Source organism: Salmo salar, chromosome ssa07 (genome assembly GCF_905237065.1).
Source record: "Salmo salar chromosome ssa07, Ssal_v3.1, whole genome shotgun sequence".
NCBI classification, from domain to species: Eukaryota; Metazoa; Chordata; class Actinopteri; order Salmoniformes; family Salmonidae; genus Salmo; species Salmo salar.
Window position 1 is genome coordinate 56,838,402 of NC_059448.1, and position 26,527 is coordinate 56,864,928.

Below are 26,527 nucleotides of genomic sequence, written 5' to 3' on the forward strand. Positions count from 1 at the left end.
GTGTGTGTGTGTGTGTGTGTGTGTGTGTGTGTGTGTGTGTGTGTGTGTGTGTGTGTGTGTGTGTGTGTGTGTGTGTGTGTCACCAGATCTCAACCCAATTGAACACTTAGGGGAGATTTTGGAGTGGTGCCTCATACACCACCATCAACAAAACATCAAATGATGGAATTTCTCATGGAAGAATTGTAGAATCAAGGTGCATTGAAGCTGTTCTGGCGGCCCAACACCCTATTAAGACATTTTTTGTTGGTGTTTCCTTTATTTTGGCAGTTACCTGTAGGTTTGTCTGGTCATTATCTCACACTCAGCAGTGGTACTCTAGTCTTCTCTGTCCTCTGGGCCTGTGTGACTTTGTCCGCACTCTGCATCGACTGCTCTCTGTCTTTCCTTGGCACTCAATTGATTAATTCATGTTATTGTTGAGAAATCTGATGAATTCACTATTGATTAAAGACCAGAATGGAAACAACCATACACAGGCTCTGAAGAAAGGCAGTAAATGAAGACCTCCCTGTTGTAGAGCGGCAGCAGCACATGGCCTGTCTGGTGCCTGGACCTGGGCCTGGGCCTGAACCTGGGCCTGGGCCTGGGCCTGGGCCTGGGCCTGGGCCTGGAGTTGTTGCGTATCTGAGATAAAGAACACATCCCTGGGGGACAGCCAGGTCAGAAGACAGGGTGGAGGGTGGACCACCATGTGGCCCAGCACCATGAGAACTGTGCCGGGGGCGTGTGTGTCAGTGTGTGTGAGGAGGAAGAGAGGGTGTGTGGGAGTGTATTGCGAGGCCTCAGGGGTGGGTTGGGGGCGGCACGGGGAGTGTGTGACAGCGTAGAGGGACAGCGTTCAGAGTCGGACGGAGGTTCACATCCCCCTGCGTTTCCCTGGAGACAGTTGAAGGAGATCTCTGACCCTTGACCCCAAACCCGTCAGAGGAAGTAATGCAGTAAGACACTGTGTGTGTGTGTGTGTGTGTGTGTGTGTGTGTGTGTGTGTGTGTGTGTGTGTGTGTGTGTGTGTGTGTGTGTGTGTGTGTGTGTGTGTGTATGTGTGTGTGTGAGACACATAAAGGCTGGGATAAGGTGATGGAGACGAGGAGATGGGGACAGGGATGGAGGAGGTGTGGAGGGTTGGAGGAGGGGTAATGAGGTCAGTTTGAGTTATTTGAGAAACTTCCAGATTCTCATAGCCGGAGGGCTGTGCTGGGAATTGATGCTCCCAACACGACTGCTGCTACGGTGATGAGTGCGTCATCCACAGGACACTTAAGGAAGCTGTGAAGCTGTGAAAGCATACTCTTGCCTCTCTCTCGCTCTCTCACTCTATCTCTCTCTTTCTCTCTCTCTCTCTCTCTCTCTCTCGCTCTCTCTCAGCCTTTCTCTCTCTCTCTCTCTCTCTCTCTCTCTCTCTCTCTCTCTCTCTCTCACTCTCTCACCCTCTCTCTCTCTCTCTCTCTCTCTCTCTCTCTCTCTCTCTCTCTCTCTCTCTCACTCTCTCTCTCTCACTCTCTCTCACCCTTCTCTCTCTCTCTCTCTCTCTCTCTCTCTCACCCTCTCTCTCACCCTCTCTCTCTCTTTATCTCTCTTTATCTCTCTCTCTCACTCTCTCTCACTCACTCACTCTCTCTCACTCTCTCACCCTCTCTCTCTCTCTCTCTCTCTCTCTCTCTCACTCTCTCTCTCTCTCACTCTCTCTCTCTCTCTCTCTCTCTCTCTCTCTCTCTCTCTCTCTCTCTCTCTCTCTCTCTCTCTCTCTCTCACTCTCTCTCACTCTCTCTCTCTCTCTCTCTCTCTCTCTCTCTCTCTCTCTCTCTCTCTCTCTCTCTCACTCTCTCTCACCCTCTCTCTCTTACCCTCTTTCTCTCTCTCTCTCTCTCTCTCTCTCTCTCTCTCTCTCTCTCTCTCTCTCTCTCACCCTCTCTCTCTCTCTCTTTATCTCTCTTTATCTCTCTCTCTCTTTCTCTCTCTCTCTCCTTCTCTTCCGCTCTCTCTCTCTTTTTCTCTCGTTCCAAAGACAAACAAATCATCCTTAAGTAATGCGATGATGCATAAACATTGTTGTCTCATAGTGTTGTGGTATGAAGGACATGATATGAATGGTCTGCCAAGGGTAAGTTATGGCACGTACCACCTACACACACACCTAGAACGATCACATATCAAACTCTCGTTCACCTGAGTTCACCTTTTTCTCTCCCATATCTGTGTGAAATCAGAAAACAGTGATGTGCATTACAGGTTTCCATGGCGATGCTGCATGGCATAGGGGCAGAGGGGGATCTCTGGGATAGAGGAGGGTCTGTGGTGGTGTTCTCTGGTGTTCTCTGGCTCCAAGCGTGAGAAAGTTGAGCTGGGGGCCGTAGGGGCGTCTGTGGTGCTCCAGAGCAGGAAGTGAGACCCCAGGACCATTCTACTTCCAGTGTTCCACTCCCCCGTACCATACAACAAAAGTACACCCCCATAACCCTGTCTGTTATAACATGGATGCATGCTATCATGATTTGGAGAGAGTTGGTGTCTCTCTTTCTATCTTTATTTTTCATGTGTTTTTCCCCAGATCCTTATCCCTTCTCTCTCTCCATTTCTATCTCTCTAAGAGCCCTCTCTCTCTTTTGCTCTCTGTCTTTTTCTCCCTCTTCTTCTCTCTCTATATCTCCCTCCCTCCCCCTTCCTTCCTTCCTTCCTTCCTCGCTTCCTCTGTTCCTCCCTCTTCCAGTGTGGCCAGTAGATTAACTCCCTAGTCCAACTCCAACAGCTGACCCAGAGGAACAGAGCGAGTCTGTTTACCTTTCAATGGTATGACTGGAGTCACACATCTCTCCCCCTGTGGTAACTTCAGCAGTGACATTCAGAAATCATCTCACAGATGTCCTTGCATAAACACACAGATGTCCTTGCATAAACACAGAGACGCCCCATTAACCCAATGTTATCCAAACACAGCTCTATTTAAACACTACCCACTACTACTACTATAGTCTTTCTGTGGATTCCTATTTATTATAGAGAATAGAAGGTGAACCGTGAGTTAAAGATGTTTCCCAGTTAGTGCAGGCATGCCTGTGTAGTCTATGTGGAGGTGTTGATGTGTGTATATTAGATGACACAGATGAGCAAGAGCTTTGAAACTAATTGTATGCAATGTGCTATAGCTGGAATATGTGGACCATGGTCCTCCTGATGAGGACATGTCTACCACAGCAGCCTGCTGAGGGGAGGACGGCTGGGACAGTGGACCACGGTCCTCCTGATGAGGACATGTCTACCACAGCAGCCTGCTGAGGGGAGGACGGCTGGGACAGTGGACCACGGTCCTCCTGATGAGGACATGTCTACCACAGCAGCCTGCTGAGGGGAGGACGGCTGGGACAGTGGACCACGGTCCTCCTGATGAGGACATGTCTACCACAGCAGCCTGCTGAGGGGAGACGGCTGGGACAGTGGACCACGGTCCTCCTGATGAGGACATGTCTACCACAGCAGCCTGCTGAGGGGAGGACGGCTGGGACAGTGGACCACGGTCCTCCTGATGAGGACATGTCTACCACAGCAGCCTCCTTAGGGGAGGACGGCTGGGACAGTGGACCACGGTCCTCCTGATGAGGACATGTCTACCACAGCAGCCTGCTGAGGGGAGGACGGCTGGGACAGTGGACCACGGTCCTCCTGATGAGGACATGTCTACCACAGCAGCCTGCTGAAGGGAGGACGGCTGGGACAGTGGACCACGGTCCTCCTGATGAGGACATGTCTACCACAGCAGCCTGCTGAAGGGAGGACGGCTTATAATAATGGCTGGAACGGAGCAAATGGAATGGCATCAAACACCTGGAAACCATGGAAACCATGTGTGATGTATTTGATACCATTCCACTGATTCCACTCCAGCCATTACCATGAGCCCGTCCTCTTTAATTAAGGTGCCACCAACCTCCTGTGATGTCTATGGCATCCAGGCTAGCTCTGTCCTCAGGAAGAGGGCTGCTGTTGTCAAGTGTGGTTTACTGCACTATGAAGAGAGTTACATACTGGACTGTAAAAACAATCACAAGTCATACAGTTACTGCAACCACACACAGATTGTCCCTTTAATTTAGAGTAGGAACTTTTAAAACAAGCTTTTACTGCCACCTACTGGTCAACTCTACAGTGACACACACATGCTCACACACAAACACACACACACACATACAAATGGAAAAGAACATGGAGTCAGTGCCACACTACCAAGCCATAGCAGTAATATCCTGAGGGAAGCCAGTTGGGGAACCCTGTTCAGTAATATCCTGAGGGAAGCCAGTTGGGGAACCCTGTTCAGTAATATCCTGAGGGAAGCCAGTTGGGGAACCCTGTTCTGTAATATCCTGAGGGAAGCCAGTTGGGGAACCCTGTTCTGTAATATCCTGAGGGAAGCCAGTTGGGGAACCCTGTTCTGTAATATCCTGAGGGAAGCCAGTTGGGGAACCCTGTTCTGTAATATCCTGAGGGAAGACAGTTGGGGAACCCTGTTCTGTAATATCCTGAGGGAAGACAGTTGGGGAACCCTGTTCAGTGGAGGTATTCCATGGTTTGCTGGAAGTGGACTGAGCAACTCACTGATTCACCTTCAATTAACTTATCTTAAGCAGAGCAAGCAGACCTTCCCCGGTTGGCTTGGGGGAGTAGGGACCTTCCCCGGTTGGCTTGGTGAGCAAACAGACTGAGTCGTCTGATGAATAAAGGACACACACATGCACGCTCGCACACACAACACACGCACAGTAGCCTACACACACACAACACACGCACAGTAGCCTACACACACACATGCAAACACAAACACACACAAGTACAGTACACAAAGTTAAACTTTTCTTAGTGCAGCAGTACATCAATACTAGGCAATGGCCATTAAATCTGAAGCTATTGCATGTGATATCTTTGGCACTGTATATCAAATGGGAACGTTAATGCAGCTGGAAAGTATTTGATGAAGCCCATTTGTCAATCTGAAAGTTAGTAATATTGCTGGTCTTGATGAAAAATTAGTTATTTTTTGGCACATGAAGGTTATGTGAAAGGCGGCATAAACGCTGATTAAACATTCATAACTTTTTATTGGATTGTTCTGCTCGGCAAAGCCTCTTATTGGATGCCAACCAGCCAGAAAATGCAGTGATGGAGTGATTCTAAGGGACATTTTGATTTCAAGAGATTAAGAAAACGTGTTCAGTTTTAATCATTACAACAAACAGATTCAGTGGCTTAGTGAAAATGAGGTGGCGTGACTGAAGCGTTGCATTTTGTGTCAAAGAAACTCCTCACAATTAATTTACCTAAACAGAATTATCACACACCTAATGGGATGGCTCCAGAATCTGACACACACACACACACACCCTCAAGGCTGTCATATCCCCGTGGTGTGAATATCTGGTCCTCAGAGAGAACCAGTGACTGATGGGAATGCTCTTAAGGGTTGACGGATCCTGATTGATTGTTCCGTACCGACACGCTGATTAAACTCCAGAGTTCTGAGAATGAACAAATGCTTTGTCTTCATTTGGGAACCCGTCACAATCTCTATCTCTGTTGATCGGTGAGGCAGTGGAAATCAGAGTTGAATAGAGCTCTTTAAAGACAATGTTATTTACTGGGAAGTCGCCAGTTTAAGGGTCAATTTGACGATTGGCTGAAGTTTCAGCCTCAGTGATTGAGAACCCTGTTTCTGTTTTCTCCCTGCTTCTTGATCGGTTTCTCGTTTGTGAATGTACATTGTGTGTGTGTGTGTGTGTGTGTGTTTGTCTGTACAGTGTGTGTGTGTGCGTACACTCCCTTTCTGTAATCTCAGTATTGTGTAATAAATCACAGTGACAAGTACTACTGAGCTGAGACCCGTCACAGACTGACTCTCTCTCTCTTTGGGTTTAAAATAAACCATATTTTTTCTCCCATTTTCATTTTCAATATCTCCACTCCACTTATTCCACCTCTCCCTATTCCATCGACAGTCTTCCCCTCTCCCTATTCCATCGACAGTCCCCCTCTCCCTAATCCATCGACAGTCCTCCCCATCTCCCTATTCCATCGACAGTCCTGCCCCTCTCCCTATTCCATCCACAGTCCTCCCCTCTCCCATCGACAGTCCTCCCCATCTCCCTATTCCATCGACAGTCCTGCCCCTCTCCCTATTCCATCCACAGTCCTCCCCTCTCCCATCGACAGTCCTCCCCTCTCCTTATTCCATCGACAGTCCTGCCCCTCTCCCTATTTCATCGACAGTCCTGCCCCTCTCCCTAATCCATCGACAGCCCTCCCCTCTCCCTATTCCATCCACAGTCCTCCCCCTCTCCCTATTCCATCCACAGCCCTCCCCCTCTCCCTATTCCATCCACAGTCCCCCTCTCCCTATTCCATCCACAGCCTTGCCCCTCTCCCTATTCCATCCACAGTCCCCCTCTCCCTATTCCATCCACAGCCTTGCCCCTCTCCCTATTCCATCGACAGTCCTCCTGCTCTCCTTATTCCATCCACAGCCCTCCCCTCTCCCTATTCCATCGACAGTCCTCCTGCTCTCCTTATTCCATCCACAGTCCTCCCCTCCTCTCCCTATTCCATCCACAGTCCTCCCCCCTCTCCCTATTCCATCCACAGTCCTCCCCCTCTCCTTATTCCATCGACAGTCCTCCCCCTATTCCATCCACAGTCCTCCCCCTCTCCCTATTCCATCCACAGTCCTCCCCCTCTCCCTATTCCATCGACAGTCCCCCTCTCCCTATTCCATCCACAGTCCTCCCCCTCTCCCTATTCCATCCACAGTCCTCCCCCTCTCCCTATTCCATCGACAGTCCCCCCTCTCCCTATTCCATCCACAGTCCTCCCCCTCTCCCTATTCCATCGACAGTCCCCCTCTCCCTATTCCATCGACAGTCCCCCTCTCCCTATTCCATCCACAGTCCTCCCCCTCTTCCTATTCCATCGACAGTGCTCCCCTCTCCCTATTCCATCCACGTCCCCCCCCTCCCTATTCTATCTACAGTCCTCCCCTCTCCTTATTCCATCGACAGTCCTCCCCCTCTCCCTATTCCACCAGCAGTCTCTCATGAACATGCATGGGCTCCACATTCCAAGATCTATGAGGATGAGGAAGATAAAGTGGTTGGAAGCCAGATTACTGTAAACACAATTTTGATAATAAGCGTCTAGATTAGCAAAAAACAAAAACATCTTGCTTGTCTTCTTTCCGGCTGTTGGACAAGTGTTTGACTGTTGTTGTTTTGATGCACCACCATTTTCAACCAGTAGAGGGCACTGTCATTGTACCATTAGTGAATGGAGGCCTGTTCACCTATCCTACCTGTCTAGTACACCTCTATTGTGATGAGAAGAAGTCATTGTCAGTCATTTTCTATGAATAATGACTCAATTTGCAGTTCCACATGATTGCAAATAAAATAGCCCATTCACCATGATTACATGATCAATATTCATTATTTGTTCAACTGCAGAAAAACAAGTAAAAACGAATGTTGAGATTCGTGACAGTGCGAGCCTCAGCATTCTCCCTCCTTCCCTTCATCAATTCCTCTTTGTCCTAATGGTTTTTGCTGCGGCACCCTCGGTTCTTTGTCACGGCTCTGGTAAACAACTCTGTGACAGTTCCATTGAGAGCAGACAATTGGTTCATTACTGAGAACCACAACAGATAACTGTAAATAGCGGAGTGGAGTGTTCCATGGTCAGTCACAATTTCTATTAATTTTCTGAGCCGGGCTGTCATTACTCTCTCTCCCTCAGCCTGTGTCTCATTCTGTCACTCTCTCTCTCTCCCTCTGCCTGTGTCTCATTATGTTGCTCTCTCTCTCCCTCTGCCTGTGCCTCATTCTGTCACTCTCTCTCCCTCTGCCTGTGTCTCATTCTGTCACTCTCTCTCCCTCAGCCTGTGCCTCATTCTGTCACTCTCTCTCCCTCTGCCTGTGTCTCATTCTGTTGCTCTTTCTCTCCCTCAGCCTGTGCCTCATTCTGTCACTCTCTCTCCCTCTGCCTGTGCCTCATTCTGTCACTCTCTCTCCCTCTGCCTGTGTCTCATTCTGTCACTCTCTCTCCCTCTGCCTCATTCCGTCACTCTCTCTCCCTCTGCCTCAGTCTGTCACTCTCTCTCCCTCTGCCTGTGTCTCATTCTGTCACTCTCTCTCCCTCTGCCTCAGTCTGTCACTCTCTCTCCCTCAGCCTGTGCCTCATTCTGTTGCTCTCTCTCCCTCTGCCTGTGCCTCATTCTGTTACTCTTTCTCTCCCTCTGCCTGTGTCTCATTCTGTCACTCTCTCTCCCTCTGCCTCATTCTGTCACTCTCTCTCCCTCTGCCTCATTCTGTCACTCTCTCTCCCTCAGCCTGTGTCTCATTCTGTCACTCTCTCTCCCTCAGCCTGTGTCTCATTCTGTCACTCTCTCTCCCTCTGCCTGTGTCTCATTCTGTCACTCTCTCTCCCTCAGCCTGTGTCTCATTCTGTCACTCTCTCTCCCTCAGCCTGTCTCATTATGTCGCTCTCTCTCCCTGTTTTTTTCATTCAGTCATTCATTCCCTCTGTCTGTCCCTCTCTGCTTTGATATGTCAGTATGTGTGTGTGTGTGTTTGTGTCCCCTCCAGGCCTTCAGGGCAGACTCCACACTGTCCTCTGACAGCCTCATTTGCATACTCATAAATCATTCACTGCTGACACCCAGTACACACACACACACACACACACACACACCACAGCCCCAGCTCTTCTGTGTGTGAGCGGAAAGGGTTGCCGTTGTCAAGGTGTGGTTGAGTAAGAGGAGCAGCCTTATACAGAATCATCACCATTCAGTCAGTCACCATTCAGTCAGTCACCAGTCACCATTCAGTCAGTCACCAGTCACCATTCAGTCAGTCACCAGTCACCATTCAGTCAGTCACCACCATAATACCTGGCAGTAAAAAGCCTTGCTATTGCTGGCCAGGCTTATGGTGGCTCTAAGAGGCACTTGAGTGGAATGAGAGAATGGGCTAGGTTTAGTTGTGTGTAGTAAGCTCACTGAACATGAATAAGAGCTGACACACACCTCAATAGACTAGAAACAACAACATGGAGGATTACACATGTACAAGTGATATCAAAGCCTGGCATGTCGAAAGGTCACAGTGGGGTCAAAAGCCAATGGCCGACATCAGGTTTTGAACAGGAGCAGGTGGCTTTATTGTTGACCTTTCAGACCCTGTGTGCGTCCCAAATCGAACCCTATGCCCTTTATAGTGAACTACTTTTGACCAGGCCCTATGAGCCCTGGAGAAAAGTATTGCACTATAAAGGGTATAGGGTGCCATTTGGGACGCAGGCCTAATGTTGTCCTCCGTGTGTCCAGCAACCCTGGTCCAGCCTGGTGGTTTTTACTGGACCCAGTCTAGCATAGCCAGGCTTAATCTGTTTCCCTCCAGACACTGGCTGACTTCTATGACTTTTGATATTTTCACAGCAACTGTGTGGCCCAGTTGAGAACTGAGTACAAATGAATGAATGAATTAGTAGAAAAACACACTAACAAAGATCTATTACATCGTGACAGATGTTATGGGTGTGTTGAAGCATGAATGCATCCTGTATTAGCCTGCATCAGTTATAATTGATAAAGCAATAATGGCATTAGGCCTACTGTAACATTCCTTCGAGGCATGTTATTTACCTAATACCTCCACACTGCCCCCTAACCAAACATAGGAAACAATGTAACTATTGTCTCCAAGAGCCGTGCATTATAGGCATTGCACGGTCAAGTAGGATTTGACCCCTGAAAACCATTTTCAGAAATGTAGCTGATAGAAATGGGGACAGTCGGTCCGACATCCAGGTTGGATTTTCATATAGCATAATATTCTCATCGACATAAAACTACAACAGATTACAATGTAGCCTAGCGCTAGCCTACAATCTTCCAGTTTATTCTGGAATTGTTCAGCAGTGTACAGACAGCTGCGCTTTCATTTCGAACAGCGCTGCTCGCGGGGCTTCCAGTGGTTATTTCTTGTCTCCAGTGAAAATAAGAGGGTGGAGGGCTACATTTGTTTTTCTCAAGACTTTCAGGACAGTTTGCAGAGTCTCTCCCCGTCTTGTGAGTAAATTGATCCGTACAGGCTCGGTCTATTGTGGGGGAGGAGAGAGAGAATACTCCATCCCTCTTTTTATTGGGCGCTGCCACTGAAAAGAAGAGGGTGGAGGGCTCAGTTGTTTTTCTCCGGCTTCACGATAGTTTGCAGTCTCTCCCCGTCTTGTGTGTAAACTGAGACATACAGGCTCCGTGTATTGTCGTGGGAGAGAGAGAGAGAGAGGGGGAGGAGTGAGAGAAGATACTCCATCTCTCTTTTTCTTGGCCGCTGTACCGCGGACAGTTCAACGTGCCGTTTCTTGCCAGTTCATGAGGGCGGACTTAATCCAAAGGTGTGTTCGTCTTTGAATCTGAAACACATCTGAATTAATTCCGTGTTTACGTTTTCTTGGGCGTGAAGAAAAGTCGCTTGTCGTGGGGAAAGTGCCAAACTTCCATACCGTGTCACATTTCCCGGGATTTAGAGAGTCGTTGCTCGCGCGCTCCGTTCAGCATCTCACAATGTTTCCTCTCCCGGGGAAGAGCTGAACTTTTTACGGACGGTGACAACGTAGACAACAGGACTTCGTTTGGGTTGTAAAAACAGAGGAGACGAACCATTAGGACAGCGAGTTCGTGTTCAACTACCGATTCCTGAGGTAAGCGTGTATTTTAACTTGTCAGCGGCTGAGTTTGATTAAGAATGATGTGAAGGAAACGACACATTGTCGGTCTGGCTCTATAACATTGGTATAACAACGAGCCACCATATGCTTGGTAGAAACGTCTTCTCTCCTTACAACTGGGGAGCGAGTCAAGAAAAGGAAATAGAGGGCTGTAGTGTTAATTCTGTAATAAATGTAAAAAATAGCGTGAGTTCCAGCCCTAAGCAATAGAACAAATCTCAGAGCTCCTCGTTAACCAGTCACGCGGCTACAATGTTGCGTGGCAATGATACAGTAGGCTGCTCTTGCACGGTTTGTATGTGAAAGTAGTTTACTAACGTTAGATGCGTTTGCTATGTGTATTGCAGTGGGATGTTATCATGAAAACGACTGCATGATTTTCAAACATTGACCTCGGTGTTTGGCAGCTCTTCAAAACAGGCCAACAATTTGCATGTCACTCGTTGGGAGATGTGTTCAACAGATTTGTGAAACGACAAGGCTTTTACTCCATAGCCTACCTAATGGGGATCCTAATAAAATACCGACCTACAGCATCTCATCCTACAAACAGACTTCAGGAGAAACTATTCTCCAGGCAACATGTATGTATTCAGCCATGTTGGCTGTAGGCTAATGTGTTACCTGGTCTCTGCCTGGTGTGAACTGATCTGGATTTCCCAATGTTCCAGGCATCACTTCCACCATTGCATCTGTCAACTGAACACATGCATTTAGGTATAATTAAGCCTGCAATTGAAGCCTGTAAGCCATTGTCAATGGACATGCATTGGCTACTTGAATAGCCATTCCAACAAGTAGGTCACTTGTAAGAGCACTGGCCCATCTCATTCCCATATCCCATCTAATGCTGAATGCAGTTGAGCTTTGGGCTTTGAACCCCGTGTAGAGAAAGCAGAGTCAGTCACCACATGCTGTAGTGGTTCAGACCCAGAACAGGAAGAGCCCCTGCCCCCTCAAGGTCAAAAGGAGAGGGCCAAAAACAGAGGGAGCATTTTCCCCTCCTCTCTCTGGGACTCTTTCTCTCTCTCTCTCTGTGTGTGTGTGTGAGACTGACCATGAGTAATAGGCCTGTTTGTTTGTCTTTCATGCAGAACATGGACACAGTATACACTGACGCTATTGATTCATGTTTCCTGCTCAAACCCGTGTGTGTGTGCGTTGTCCGTAACCCCCTGTCCCTAGAACGGAACAGGCCCCCCCTTCTGTAGTCACTGGACCTGCCTTGTTGAGAGTCAACATTGTATGTGTTATTTCTCTCCCTCTCTCCTCTATCCCTTCTCTCTCCTCCATCCCTTCTCCTCTCTCCCCCATAAAGAGTCATCTCTGTCATAAGAGACTGAATAAGTTTGTTTCACCCCCCCTAATAGGGATTAACGTTAAATGAACATTTCCATTATTGAAGAGCCAGATTTTGGTGTGTGTGTGTGTGTGTGTGTGTGGAGAATCTTGGATGGTCTCCCCAAACACAACCATCTGCTTACTGGACACCCACACAGAGCCAGGTGCTGTTTCCTTCCACCATGTCCATGCATCATTATCTGAGTCTCACACACATACTGGAAGTGGACAACATGCCGTGTGTTGATTTTCCTTGCCTGTGGGCTCAAATCACTGCAACACCATTCCCTCTTCAGAAACTCCCTGTCAATCGTGAACATGGCCATTGCTCCTAATGTTCAGGCAGACTAATAGCTCTCCACGAGGGTTAATTTGGGGTCATGTCTCTCAGCTGAAGAGGACCACTTGGTAGACAATTCAGAATAATGATTTGTGGAACAAAGACCAGTGTCTGTGGGATTTAAGAACGTGTGGGAGAGAAGAGAACACAATTGATGAAAACAACCCCAGCTTTCAATTTCTATAGAGGGGTTGGTTGTTTAGCAACAGAACCGACGAGTGCAACAGAACCGACGCCTGCACAACTATGGGGCAAAACAGACGGGTTGGATTAGATTGTTGACAACATGTTAACTATATTTAGTCTCCAGTGTTTATTGAAAACAAATACATTTGGAGAATGAGCACTTGTTGTCTCTCATATACATTGTTAAAGTTTAATTTATTGCTTTTCATTATAGTCACTTTTAATATCATATTACATTGAAGATATTCACTTTCTATCCGTAGTAGATTCACATACAATACCATGGTACTTACCTACGGAGCAGCAAGATGTTAAAACCCTACATCCCAACACTCCATTCTGCCACCTCAGGTCTCTTGGCTCTCCCACCCCTATGGGAGGGCAGCTCCCGCTCAGCCCCGTCCAAGCTCTTCTCTGTCCTGGCACCCCAATGATGGAACCAGCTTCCTCCTGAAGCTAGGACAACAGAGTACCTGCCCGTCTTCCTCCTGAAGCTAGGACAACAGAGTACCTGCCCGTCTTCCTCCTAAAGCTAGGACAACAGAGTCCCTGCCCGTCTTCCTCCTGAAGCTAGGACAACAGAGTACCTGCCCGTCTTCCTCCTGAAGCTAGGACAACAGAGTCCCTGCCCGTCTTCCTCCTGAAGCTAGGACAACAGAGTACCTGCCCGTCTTCCTCCTGAAGCTAGGACAACAGAGTCCCTGCCCGTCTTCCTCCTGAAGCTAGGACAACAGAGTACCTGCCCGTCTTCTGAAAACATCTGAAACCCTACAGCTTCAAATAGTATTTTAAATAATCCCACAGCACCCCTTTCAGCACCCCTTTCAGCACCCCTTTCGTGAATTTACACTTGACTTTTTCCCTGCTTACTAGCTTTGACTTTGATGGCTACTTTATTGAGGAAAATGTACTTACTAGGTCTGTGATATGTGGTTGCCTCACCTAGCTATTTTAAGATGGAGGCACTAAGTTGCTCTGGATAATGGCATCTGCTAAATGACTAATGTAAATCTAGGTTGTGGGTTTGGGTAAAGTGGGACACCTGGTGAAGTGGGACAGTTAAGGACGGGTAGTTCTTACAGGTACATTCAGGTGAACAGTACTGGTCTGAAAGGTAAAGGTTTAGATGTTTGTTTAGTGCCGTTTGTACGTCCGTGTGTATATGAAGCATTAGCTTTTTTTCCATTAGTGATTGGCAGTGTGTGTCATCTGTACTTGGGCTTCAGAAGCTGGAGTCCAAAGGTTGTTTGCTGTGGAGAAACGGGGCGTGTCTGCATGCATGTGTTTGTACTTGACTCATCAGACCACTGAACATGTTCATTCCAGTCTGTTTGCTCACCAAGTCAACCTGAGAAGGTCTGTAGTCTCCCCACCTGACGGTTTCACTTTCCATTTCCTATAAAGTCCTGTACTTACTGTCAGTCCTCCTGGATGACAGCAGATTCTTTATTACTGTCAGTCCTCCTGGGTAACACCAGATGCATGATGTTTTATTACTGTCAGTCCTCCTGGATGACAGCAGATTCTTTATTACTGTCAGTCCTCCTGGATGTCACCAGATTCTTTATTACTGTCAGTCCTCCTGGATGACAGCAGATTCTTTATTACTGTCAGTCCTCCTGGGTAACACCAGATGCATGATGTTTTATTACTGTCAGTCCTCCTGGATGACAGCAGATTCTTTATTACTGTCAGTCCTCCTGGGTAACACCAGATGCATGATGTTTTATTACTGTCAGTCCTCCTGGATGTCACCAGATTCTTTATTACTGTCAGTCCTCCTGGGTAACACCAGATGCATGATGTTTTATTACTGTCAGTCCTCCTGGATGTCACCAGATTCTTTATTACTGTCAGTCCTCCTGGGTAACACCAGATGCATGATGTTTTATTACTGTCAGTCCTCCTGGATGACACCAGATTCTTTATTACTGTCAGTCCTCCTGGATGTCACCAGATTCTTTATTACTGTCAGTCCTCCTGGATGTCACCAGATTCTTTATTACTGTCAGTCCTCCTGGTGTCACCAGATGCTTTATTACTGTCAGTCCTCCTGGATGTCACCAGATTCTTTATTACTGTCAGTCCTCCTGGGTAACACCAGATGCATGATGTTTTATTACTGTCAGTCCTCCTGGGTAACACCAGATTCATGATGTTTTATTACTGTCAGTCCTCCTGGATGTCACCAGATTCTTTATTACTGTCAGTCCTCCTGGACGACACCAGGTGCTTCATGTTCTGCTGTTGCTAAGTAGAGTTTATTCCTCCTGTGTTACTCCAGTTGTATTCAGCGCATGTGATGAATACGATTGGATTGACAGTATGGTGAATCATTTAGTTCCTCAGTTCTCTACCAGTAGACTTTGGAATATCCCCACCTGAACTTTTCAGTTTCCATTTTCTGTCCTACATTTACTGTCAATCCTGGAAATTCCTAAATTCCAGGACACAGTTTAAGCTCTGCCATGGAAGACGGTAAATTGATGGTGACTCATTTACTTGTTTGTGTGTGGAGGGTTACTGTAAATGTTACCCATGTCCTTACATGTTCATATGTTTTGGGCTCCTGAGTTGCGCAGTGGTCTAGGGCACTGCATCTCAGTGCTAGAGGCATCACTACAGACCCTGGTTTGATTCCAGGCTGTATCACAACTGGCCGTGATTGGGAGTCCCATAGGGCGGCGCACAATTGGCCCAGTGTCGTCCGGGTTAGAGGTAGGCTGTCATTGTAAATAAGAATTTGTTCTTAACTGACTTGCCTAGTTAAATAAAGGTTCAATATATAACATTCATGAAGTAGGCTACTTGGTGTTTGTTTTTCTCTTGCTTCACCTTTTATATGGGGCAGTTAGTTATGTTGCCATGCTACTCTCACTGCACTGCTACTCAGTGTTTGATGTTGGTGGGCTTGGGCCATGGTCACTACTGTCCTGTATGGTTTGTGTCCGTGTATCGATTCTTTCCCTTGGTGACCAAGCTGTGGTATGTTGTGACAGTCCTAATGTCACGCTATGGCTTGGTGGCAGATTTGAGAAGTGACTCAGTATATTGGTGCCCTGTCTGTGTAGTGACCTCACATAAAGGATGTTACCGGTCAGCAGGTGTCCCGGTGTGTGTCAACGTTGGGTCTGAGGTGAGATCACACCTGTAGGGGGACAGCTGCTCCAGCACACTGGGGGTTCTCTCTCCTGCTGGTGTCAACTCGCCCCCACACATAGGCATAGAGACGGGATGTCGTAGGCCTCTCCAGACAGCCGACTTCTTGGAGACGGGATGTCGTAGGCCTCTCCAGACGGAGCCGACTTCTTGGAGACGGGATGTCGTAGGCCTCTCCAGACAGCCGACTTCTTGGAGACGGGATGTCGTAGGCCTCTCCAGACAGCCGACTTCTTGGAGACGGGATGTCGTAGGCCTCTCCAGACAGCCGACTTCTTGGAGACGGGATGTCGTAGGCCTCTCCAGACAGCCGACTTCTTGGAGACAGGCGTGGGTGTACTACAGACTGTAGACTCGGGAGTGTCACGTTCAGCTTTCTGAAACACAGGGGCGTTCTCTGATCCCCTGTCTGTTCTGTCTTCTATATCCATATGGAGAGTGGAGTTCTCTGGTCCCTGTCTTCTGTTTCATTATGCACAGAGTTGTGTGGACTAGCTAACGTTCATGGCAGGTTTTGCAAGGTTCTCTTCCCTTCTTGTTTGTGTTTTTCTGGATGTTTGGAGCAGACATGGCATATTAAATCTCCATGTGGTCCTGAAGAATGAGAGGCAGAGCAGAGGTTGGGCCGTTTCCTGTTTAAGACTCTGGTGATGTTAGTCAAGTGCTTCCCATCTGACGTCTTCAAAGCTCTGCTGCGTGTTCTGCTCTGGTTCCCCAGCCCTGGTAGAAGGGAGCAGCAGAGAGACGGCTGGGTGGCCCTGGTAGAAGGGAGCAGCAGAGAGACGGCTGGGTGGCGCTGGTAGAAGGGAGCAGCAGAGAGACGGTTGGGTGGCCCTGGTAGAAGGGAGCAGCAGAGAGACGGCTGGGTGGCGCTGGTAGAAGGGAGCAGCAGAGAGACGGTTGGGTGGCGCTGGTAGAAGGGAGCAGCAGAGAGACGGCTGGGTGGCGCTGGTAGAAGGGAGCAGCAGAGAGACGGCTGGGTGGCGCTGGTAGAAGGGAGCAGCAGAGAGACGGCTGGGTGGCCCTGGTAGAAGGGAGCAGCAGAGAGACGGCTGGGTGGCGCTGGTAGAAGGGAGCAGCAGAGAGACGGCTGGGTGGCGCTGGTAGAAGGGAGCAGCAGAGAGACGGCTGGGTGGCCCTGGTAGAAGGGAGCAGCAGAGAGACGGCTGGGTGGCGCTGGTAGAAGGGAGCAGCAGAGAGACGGCTGGGTGGCGCTGGGAAGGAACAGGAAGATAAGAGCAGGGTAGAACAACACTCTTTCTACCCTCAGAGTGAAGGAAGAGCGGAATAGTTTGTTTATACTCTGAGCTAGATCAAGTCTCTGGGAGGGGAGAAATCAAAAGACAAAATCAAAGCTTTGCTTTGTTTAAATATGCAGTGGAGAAATGCAGGTACACACACACACTGACAGATGGCTGATATATGAGAGCCGCCAAGTGTGGTGTGTGTGTGTGTGCGCGGGTGTTTTATTATTTTGTCAGCCGCTCACCACAGTGTCCAGGTTTTAGAGGGAGTGACTGACAAAAGCAGCTTAGCCTACCTGCTGGGGACCTTTTGTGTGTTGTCTGTGTTAGTGATATTGAACAAGAGCTCACCACTGTTTTAATCCTCCTGCATTCTGTTGGTGCTGGAATTTCATCTTTCTCTCCCCCTGAACACGATGTAATGCGCTCGTTAATCCTCAAACATTCCTCACGCGGGGCTTTAGTTTTAATTATGAGCACTAAAGTAGTGCTAACGCTGAGGTCGCTGCTGCTGCGTGCCGATAGCCTTTAGCTGTTAGAGTACAGGGTAACACACGGTTAGAAAGAGTACAGGGTAACACACGGTTAGAAAGAGTACAGGGTAACACACGGTTAGAAAGAGTACAGGGTAACACACGGTTAGAAAGAGTACAGGGTAACACACGGTTAGAAAGAGTACAGGGTAACACACGGTTAGAAAGAGTACAGGGTAACACACGGTTAGAAAGAGTACAGGGTAACACACGGTTAGAAAGAGTACAGGGTAACACACGGTTAGAAAGAGTACAGGGTAACACACGGTTAGAAAGAGTACAGGGTAACACACGGTTAGAAAGAGTACAGGGTAACACACGGTTAGAAAGAGTACAGGGTAACACACGGTTAGAAAGAGTACAGGGTAACACACGGTTAGAAAGAGTACAGGGTAACGCACGGTTAGAAAGAGTACAGGGTAACACGCGGTTAGAAAGAGTACAGGGTAACACACGGTTAGAAAGAGTACAGGGTAACGCGCGGTTAGAAAGAGTACAGGGTAACGCGCGGTTAGAAAGAGTACAGGGTAACACGCGGTTAGAAAGAGTACAGGGTAACACGCGGTTAGAAAGAGTACAGGGTAACACGCGGTTAGAAAGAGTACAGGGTAACACGCGGTTAGAAAGAGTACAGGGTAACACGCGGTTAGAAAGAGTACAGGGTAACACGCGGTTAGAAAGAGTACAGGGTAACGGGCGGTTAGAAAGAGTACAGGGTAACGGGCGGTTAGAAAGAGTACAGGGTAACGGGCGGTTAGAAAGAGTACAGGGTAACGCGCGGTTAGAAAGAGTACAGGGTAACGCGCGGTTAGAAAGAGTACAGGGTAACGCGCGGTTAGAAAGAGTACAGGGTAACGGGCGGTTAGAAAGAGTACAGGGTAACGGGCGGTTAGAAAGAGTACAGGGTAACGGGCGGTTAGAAAGAGTACAGGGTAACGGGCGGTTAGAAAGAGTACAGGGTAACGGGCGGTTAGAAAGAGTACAGGGTAACGGGCGGTTAGAAAGAGTACAGGGTAACGGGCGGTTAGAAAGAGTACAGGGTAACGGGCGGTTAGAAAGAGTACAGGGTAACGGGCGGTTAGAAAGAGTACAGGGTAACGGGCGGTTAGAAAGAGTACAGGGTAACGGGCGGTTAGAAAGAGTACAGGGTAACGGGCGGTTAGAAAGAGTACAGGGTAACGGGCGGTTAGAAAGAGTACAGGGTAACGGGCGGTTAGAAAGAGTACAGGGTAACGGGCGGTTAGAAAGAGTACAGGGTAACGGGCGGTTAGAAAGAGTACAGGGTAACGGGCGGTTAGAAAGGGTACAGGGTAACGGGCGGTTAGAAAGAGTACAGGGTAACGGGCGGTTAGAAAGGGTACAGGGTAACGGGCGGTTAGAAAGGGTACAGGGTAACATCATCCAGTTTTCAGTGTAAGCGGGGACATTCATCATAAAGTAGGCAAGCAGGTTTGTGTGTGTGTGAAAGCTCCAGGAAAACCTGTTTAACAGGATACTAGCGTAGCTCCAGTTGTAATAACAGACTTTAGGCCATTAGGAAACCCTGTTTATCATAGCTCCTGTTGTTCTAACTGTTAAACAGGGTTTCCTATTGGCCTGAAGTCTGTTAGACTACCGTAGCTCCAGTTGTTCTAACACAGTGTAGACTAGGCCAGTAGACTAGCGCAGCTCCTGTTGTTCTAACACAGTGTAGACTAGCGCAGCTCCTGTTGTTCTAACACAGTGTAGACTAGCGTAGCTCCTGTTGTTCTAACACAGTGTAGACTAGGCCAGTAGACTAGCACAGCTCCTGTTGTTCTAACACAGTGTAGACTAGCGTAGCTCCTGTTGTTCTAACACAGTGTAGACTAGGCCAGTAGACTAGCACAGCTCCTGTTGTTCTAACAGTGTAGACTAGCGTAGCTCCTGTTGTTCTAACACAGTGTAGACTAGGCCAGTAGACTAGCGTAGCTCCTGTTGTTCTAACAGTGTAGACTAGCGTAGCTCCTGTTGTTCTAACACAGTGTAGACTAGCGTAGCTCCTGTTGTTCTAACAGTGTAGACTAGCGTAGCTCCTGTTGTTCTAACACAGTGTAGACTAGGCCAGTAGGTGTGGTTGCTGGCTTTTATGAAGTGAACTCAACTTGCTGAGTGACTTCTTTACACACTGTATGTGTCTCTGCCATTATCTATCCTGTCTATGACATCCCCTAACAGACTGTAAACCTGCTGTGTTCAGCTGTGGGAGTACCTCTTGTCTGTCTCTGCTGCTTGCTTACAGGCTTGAGGCTCTAGAAGAGACACACACCCAATCCTGGAGAGCTGCAAGAGGTGCAGGCTTTGTTCCAGCCCAGCACTAAAACAACTAATTTAGATGAATTATCAACATCTTGAATATTAGTTGGATACGATGTGCTGATGATGGACTGAGAGGGACAAACACTCTCCAGGGTGGTGGATGCTGAATGCTGCGGTTTAAAGCTGTTACCTGCTGAGACCTCTCTCTGTGTCTCTCTCTGTGTCTCTCTCTCTGTGTCTCTCTCTCTGTGTCTCTCTCTCTGTGTCTCTCTCTCTGTGTCTCTCTCTCTGTGTGTCTCTCTCTGTGTGTCTCTCTCTGTGTGTCTCTCTCTGTGTGTCTCTCTCTGTGTCTCACACATCAGTGGTGTTTTCTCACACAGTCGTGTGTGGGGTCAGCAGGTGTGAAAGGTCATGTCACTACTAGATAAAAATAACAAGGTCATGTCATAACTAGGTATTAACAATGTAGAGATTGTAGCTGCCCATAGGTAGGTAACACAGTGATATGTAGCAAATGGAAGAGTCCATGGGTAGGTAACAGAGGGGGTGTAGATGATGGACTAGTCCATGGGTAGTTCACGGGGGTGTAGATAAGGAATTTAGTTCACGGGGGTGTAGATAATGGAATAGTCCAAGGGTAGGTGACAGGTGTAGATAATGGAATAGTCCATGGGTATGGGAGAGATGCACACACTGTTGGTAGCAATCCATCTGATTGTATTCCTGGAGCAGGGAATATCAGCCACCACCATGAACAGTAACACACCTCTGCCCATCCCCTAGCACGCACACTGTACTCAGTTCAGTCCATATACTGACTCATCTAATGTGTTTGTACTTATACATCCATCTACATTCGGGTCTCATCCATGCTAATGGAGTATTTCTAAACGTTACTGGCTGCTCTCAGACCAGTCTACATTAAAACCTCATCCAACACGTGGGAGGCTGTGTGAGGCCCTGGTATAGGAGGCCCTGGTATAGGAGGCCCTGGTATAGGAGGCCCTGGTATAGGAGGCCCTGGTATAGGAGGCCCTGGTATAGGAGGCCCTGGTATAGGAGGCCCTGGTATAGGCTACATCCTAAATGGCACCCTATTCCCTACATGGTGCTGTATCCAGACCTCATGTGGAAAGAAACCCTACAGGGCTACAGTTTACTGAAATCACTGGCCTGATTGAAGGGCACAGCATTCAACTCCTCTCTGTGTGTGTGTGTCTTTTTATGCACACTGTGTGTAGCCTATCTGATCCTCTCGTCTCAGTCCGTGTGCTTAATTTCCTGTTCCTGTGTTTGGCCTAGTGCCGGTTTCACTCTGCATGACATTGGCAGCCTCCTCCTCTCCAACCTCAAACCAAAGCTCTTTTCCAGAACTCCTTAACAACGGTCCAGCCAGCCAGGGTTCAAAGTGGGCCCTCTGAATCAGAATGCTGAGTTTAAACTAAACCAAATGTCATGCTAGCTAGCTACAGTGCCTTCAGAAAGTATTCACCCCTTGACTTTTTCTATATGTTGTTACAGCCTGAATTTAAAACAGATTAAATTGAGATTTTGTCACTGGCCTACACACAATACCCCATAATATCAAAGTGGAATTATATAGTTACAAATTAATTACAAATGAAAAGCTGAAATGTCTTGAGGCAATAAGTATTCAACCACTTGTTATGGCAAGCCTAAATAAGTTCAGGAGTATAAATGTGCTACCTCTTTGGGCAAGGCGTTCACCTAGCGTCCCACCGCGCCAACATCCGGTGAAGTTGCAGAGCGCGAAATTCAAAAATACAATATTCGTAATATTAAACATTCATAACACACAAGTGTCCTACATCATTTAAAAGCTTAACTTCTTGTTAATCCATCCGCTTTGTCAGATTTCAAAAAGGCTTTACGGTGAAAGCATACCGTGCGATTATCTGAGGACAGCGCCCCGCACACAAAAGCATTACATTCATTTTTCAACCAAGCAGAGTCATCACTAAACTCAGAAATGGAGATAAAATAAATCACTTACCTTTGAAGATCTTCATCTGGTTGCAATCACAAGAGTCCCAGCTACATCACAAATGGTCATTTTGTTCGATAAAGTCCTTCTTTATATCCAAAAAAAGTCAGTTTAGCTGGTGCGCTTGACTCAGTAATCCACCGGTTTCCCTCGTTCAAAATGTATACAAAACGAATCCCAAACGTTATCAATGAACTTCTCCAAACAAGTCAAACAACGTTTATAATCAATCATCAGGTACCCTATTATGTAAATTAACCTGTTGGGTCTAGGGGGCAGCATTTGCACGTCTGGATAAAAAAAATGTACCCGATTTAATCTGGTTACTAATCCTACCCAGTAACTAGAATATGCATATACTTATTATATATGGATAGAAAACACTCTAAAGTTTCCAAAACTGTTTGAATGGTGTCTGTGAGTATAACAGAACTCATTTGGCAGGCAAAACCCTGAGACATTTTCTGACAGGAAGTGGATACCTGATGTGTTGTATTGACTTTAAACCTATCCCATTGAAAAACACAGGGGTTTAGGAATATTTTGGCACTTCCTATTGCTTCCACTAGATGTCACCAGCCTTTACAAAGTGTTTTGAGTCTTCTGGAGGGAGATCTGACCGAACAAGAGCCATGGAACGATGATGTCCCATTAGACACCTGGCGCGCGAGTTCATGTTGGGTACCCTCGTTCCAATACGTTATAAAAGAGTATGCATTCGTCCACCTTGAATATTATTCATGTTCTGGTTAAAAAAGGCCCTAATGATTTATGCTATACAACGTTTGACATGTTTGAACGAACGGAAATATATTTTTTCCCCTCGTTCATGACGAGAAGTCCGGCTGGCTTACATCATGTGCTAACGAGACGGAGATTTTTGGACATAAATGATGAGCTTTTTTGAACAAAACTACATTCGTTATGGACCTGTGACATCTGATGAAGAGAATCAAAGGTAATGGATTATTTACATAGTATTTTCGTCTAGTCGCAACGCGTATTTTTCTGGGCGCAGTGCTCAGATTATTGCAAAGTGTGATTTCCCAGTAAGGTTATTTTTAAATCTGGCAAGTTGATTGCGTTCAAGAGATGTAAATCTATAATTCTTTAAATGACAATATAATATTTTAACAATGTTTTCTAATTTTAATTATTTAATTTGTTACGCTGACTTGACTGCCGGTTATTGGAGGGAAACGATTTCCTCAACATCAATGCCATAGTAAAACGCTGTTTTTGGATATAAATATGAACTTGATAGAACTAAAAATGCATGCATTGTCTAACATAATGTCCTAGGAGTGTCATCTGATGGAGATTGTAAAAGGTTAGTGCATCATTTTAGCTGGTTTTATGGTTTTGGTGACCCTGTCTTTGACTTGACAAAACATTACACACAACTCTTGTAAATGTACTGTCCTAACATACTCTAAATTTATGCTTTCGCCGTAAAACCTTTTTGAAATCGTAAAACGTGGTTAGATTAAGGAGATGTTTATCTTTCAAATGGTGTAAAATAGTTGTATTTTTGAAAAATTTGAATTTTGACATTTATTTGGATTCAAATTTGCCGCTCTTGAAATGCACCTGCTGTTGATGGAGTGCACCACGGGTGGCACGCTAGCGTCCCACCTAGCCCCAAGAGGTTAACTATACAATTTAAGACGGAGAATAGTATGTCCATTACCGGAGATAAACAACGAAGTACGCACTCTCATCCATGCGCGTCATAACACTACAAGCCAAAATGGGAGCCACCTGGAAAAACTACAAATTCTAGCTCATTTTTCTAAAAACAAGCCTGAAACTCTTTCTAAAGACTGTTGACATCTAGTGGAAGCCCTAGGAACTGCAATCTGAGAGGATTTCCTTTTATTTTCCCATAGATAGTCATTATAATGGGTGGTGAGCTCAACAAAAACAAAACCTTCCAGATGGATTCTCCTCGGGTTTTCATATCAGTTCTGTTTTATAGTCAGACATTATTTTAACAGTTTTGGGAACTTCAGAGTGTTTTCTATCCAAATGTACCAATTATATGAGTACTTTGGGCACGCCTGCTCCCTGAACTTCCGAATACTGCCCCCTAGACCAAAGAGGTTTTAATAGGTCACATAAGTTGCATGGACTCACTATGTGTGCAATATTAGTGTTTAACATGATTTTTGAATGACTACCTCATTCGAGCAGTGAATTTGAATCACAGATTCAACCACAGACCAGGGAGATTTACCAATGCCTCGCAAAGAAGGGCACCTACTGGTAGATGGGTAAAAAAAACAACCAAAAAACAGACATTGAATATCGCTTTGAGCGTGGTGAAGTTATTAATTACACTTTGGGTGGTGTATCAATACACCCAGTCACTACAAAGATACAAGCTTCCTTCCTAACTTAGTTGCCGGAGAGGAAGGAAACTGCTCAGGGATTTCACCATGAGGTCAATGGCGACTTTAAAACAATTAGAGTTTAATTGCTGCGATAGGAGATAACTGAGGATGGATCAACAACATTGCAGTTATTTGACAATACTAACCTAATTAACAGAGTGAAAAGAAGAAAGCCCGTACAGAATACAAATATTCCAAAACATGCATCCTGTTTGCAATACGGCACTAAAGTAATACTCCAAAATAAATGTGGTATAGAAATTCACTTTTTGTCCTGAAATACAAATCGTTATATTTGGGACAAATCCAACACATCACTGAGTACCACTCTTCATATTTTCAAGCATGGTGGTGGCAGTATCATGTTATGGGTATGCTTGTCATTGGCAAGAAATAGGGAGTTTAAGGATGAAAATAAATGGAATAGAGCTAAGCAAGGTAACATCCTAGAAAACCTGGTTGTTTGATTTCCATCAGACACTGGGATACAAATTTGCCTTTCAGCAGGACAATAACCTAAAACCCAAAGCCAAATATACACAGAAGTTGCTTACCAAGATGACATTGAATGTTTGTGAGGGGCCTAGTTACAGTTTTGACTTGAAAAATCTATGGCAAGACTTGAAAATGGCTGTCTAGCAAGGATCAACAACCAACTTGACAGAGTTTGAAGCATTGTAAAAATAATAATGTGCAAATATTGTACAATCCAGGTGAGCAAAGCTCTTAGAGACTTACCCAGAAAGACTCACAGCTGTATTTGCTGCCAAAGGTGATTATAAGTTGTATTGTCTTGGGGCTGAATACTTATGGAATCAAGGTATATTTGAGTTTTTATTTGTCATGATTTTTTTTCTCCCCCCACCAATGTTCACATTTTTCTTCCACATATAATAGAGTATTATTCTGTGTAGATCGTTGAGAGAAATTACAATAAAATCTATTTTAATCCCACCTTGTAACGCAACAAAATGTGGAAAAAGTCAAGGTGTGAATACTTCTTGAAGGAACTGTATGACCTCACACACTGCCTCTTACCACGCTCTTCAAACTCCTACTAACAGACTGCTGTGTGTGTGTCAATGTAAATCTAATCACAAGGAGATGGCGTTGCACCGCACACATTATAATCTATGTATGTATACTTCAGGATTGGCAGTGTAGTTTGCAAGGGTGGACGGTTGTTTACATGCCGGCTTGGTTTACGTGTTAGATGATCACAACATTACTGTAGTTTAATTACAGAGCCTGACTGGTAGGAAAAATGGCTGTGGTTGAAGCTGGAGAGACTAAATAACTTTGTTATAGAAACTCTCTTGGTTGGTCTGTCTGTCTCTGTGTTTCTCTCTGTCTCTCTCTGCGTCCTCTTGGACTTGGCACACCCTACACCACAGTTATCATGTTTACAGCAAACACCCAGCCAAACTGGATCACAACCCTCCTCCCTCCCTCTTCCCTCTCTCAAACTTCCTATTTTTCCCCTCTGCTCTCTTTCCAGCTATGTGCTGGAGAAGGTTCTAGCTAGTCCACTGACGCTGGGAAATTAAGCTTGCTTTATTAATGAACTATGTACTAAAACTGATAACAAACACTTGGTTGGTAATGCTTTATCATATCTGCTTATATTATTTATAAGGCATTAAAGTTATATTATGTAAAAATCGCTTCACCATTTCCTGGTTGCTAAAATTATAACATTTGTCTAATTTCAGTTTGTGACAAAACAAGCAAGTATAGTGTAGCGAGTCATTAAACCACTGTGAAATGTATTTTCCATAACCAAAAATGTGTTTTCAGCAGTTTGAAGCTGGTGTACAAAACCAAAAGTAAAAGACACAAAAACGATTCTTAAGAATGCTTAGCATAGAAATAGTCCACAGAGAATAGATCTACCGCTTCTTAGACTTGCTTTCAAAGAGTGACAGATCTATTAAACACTTTTCTATGTGATTTTTGTTGGGTTGCATAAAAAGGTACATATTGCAGCTTTAAGATGAAGTAACAATCTGCCCATTAGTCATTTAATCATTATTCCTACCAAACCTCCATTATACCTGCCAGTGAGGGATATATATATATGTGTGTGTATGTATGTATGTATGTATGTATATGTGTATATATATATATATATATAGTATGTATATGTGTATATATATATATATATATATATGTATGTGTGTGTATATATATGTGTATGTATGTGTGTATATATATATATATATATATATATATATATATATATATATATATATATATATACACACATACACATACACACACAATAGCTA

The 26,527-nt window shown here is 46.0% G+C and overlaps 1 protein-coding gene across 1 annotated transcript in view; it reads left to right on the top strand.

Annotated features, from left to right (window-relative positions):
* Positions 1-10,166: 10,166 nt before the first annotated feature.
* The window catches only part of LOC106576598 (plexin-B2), a 198,623-nt gene continuing 182,262 nt past the window's right edge, over positions 10,167-26,527 (top strand). Inside the window, exon 1 of the mRNA XM_045722352.1 lies at positions 10,167-10,734. The gene's annotated coding sequence lies outside the window, so the exon portion shown is untranslated. The remainder of the gene's footprint in view (positions 10,735-26,527) is intronic.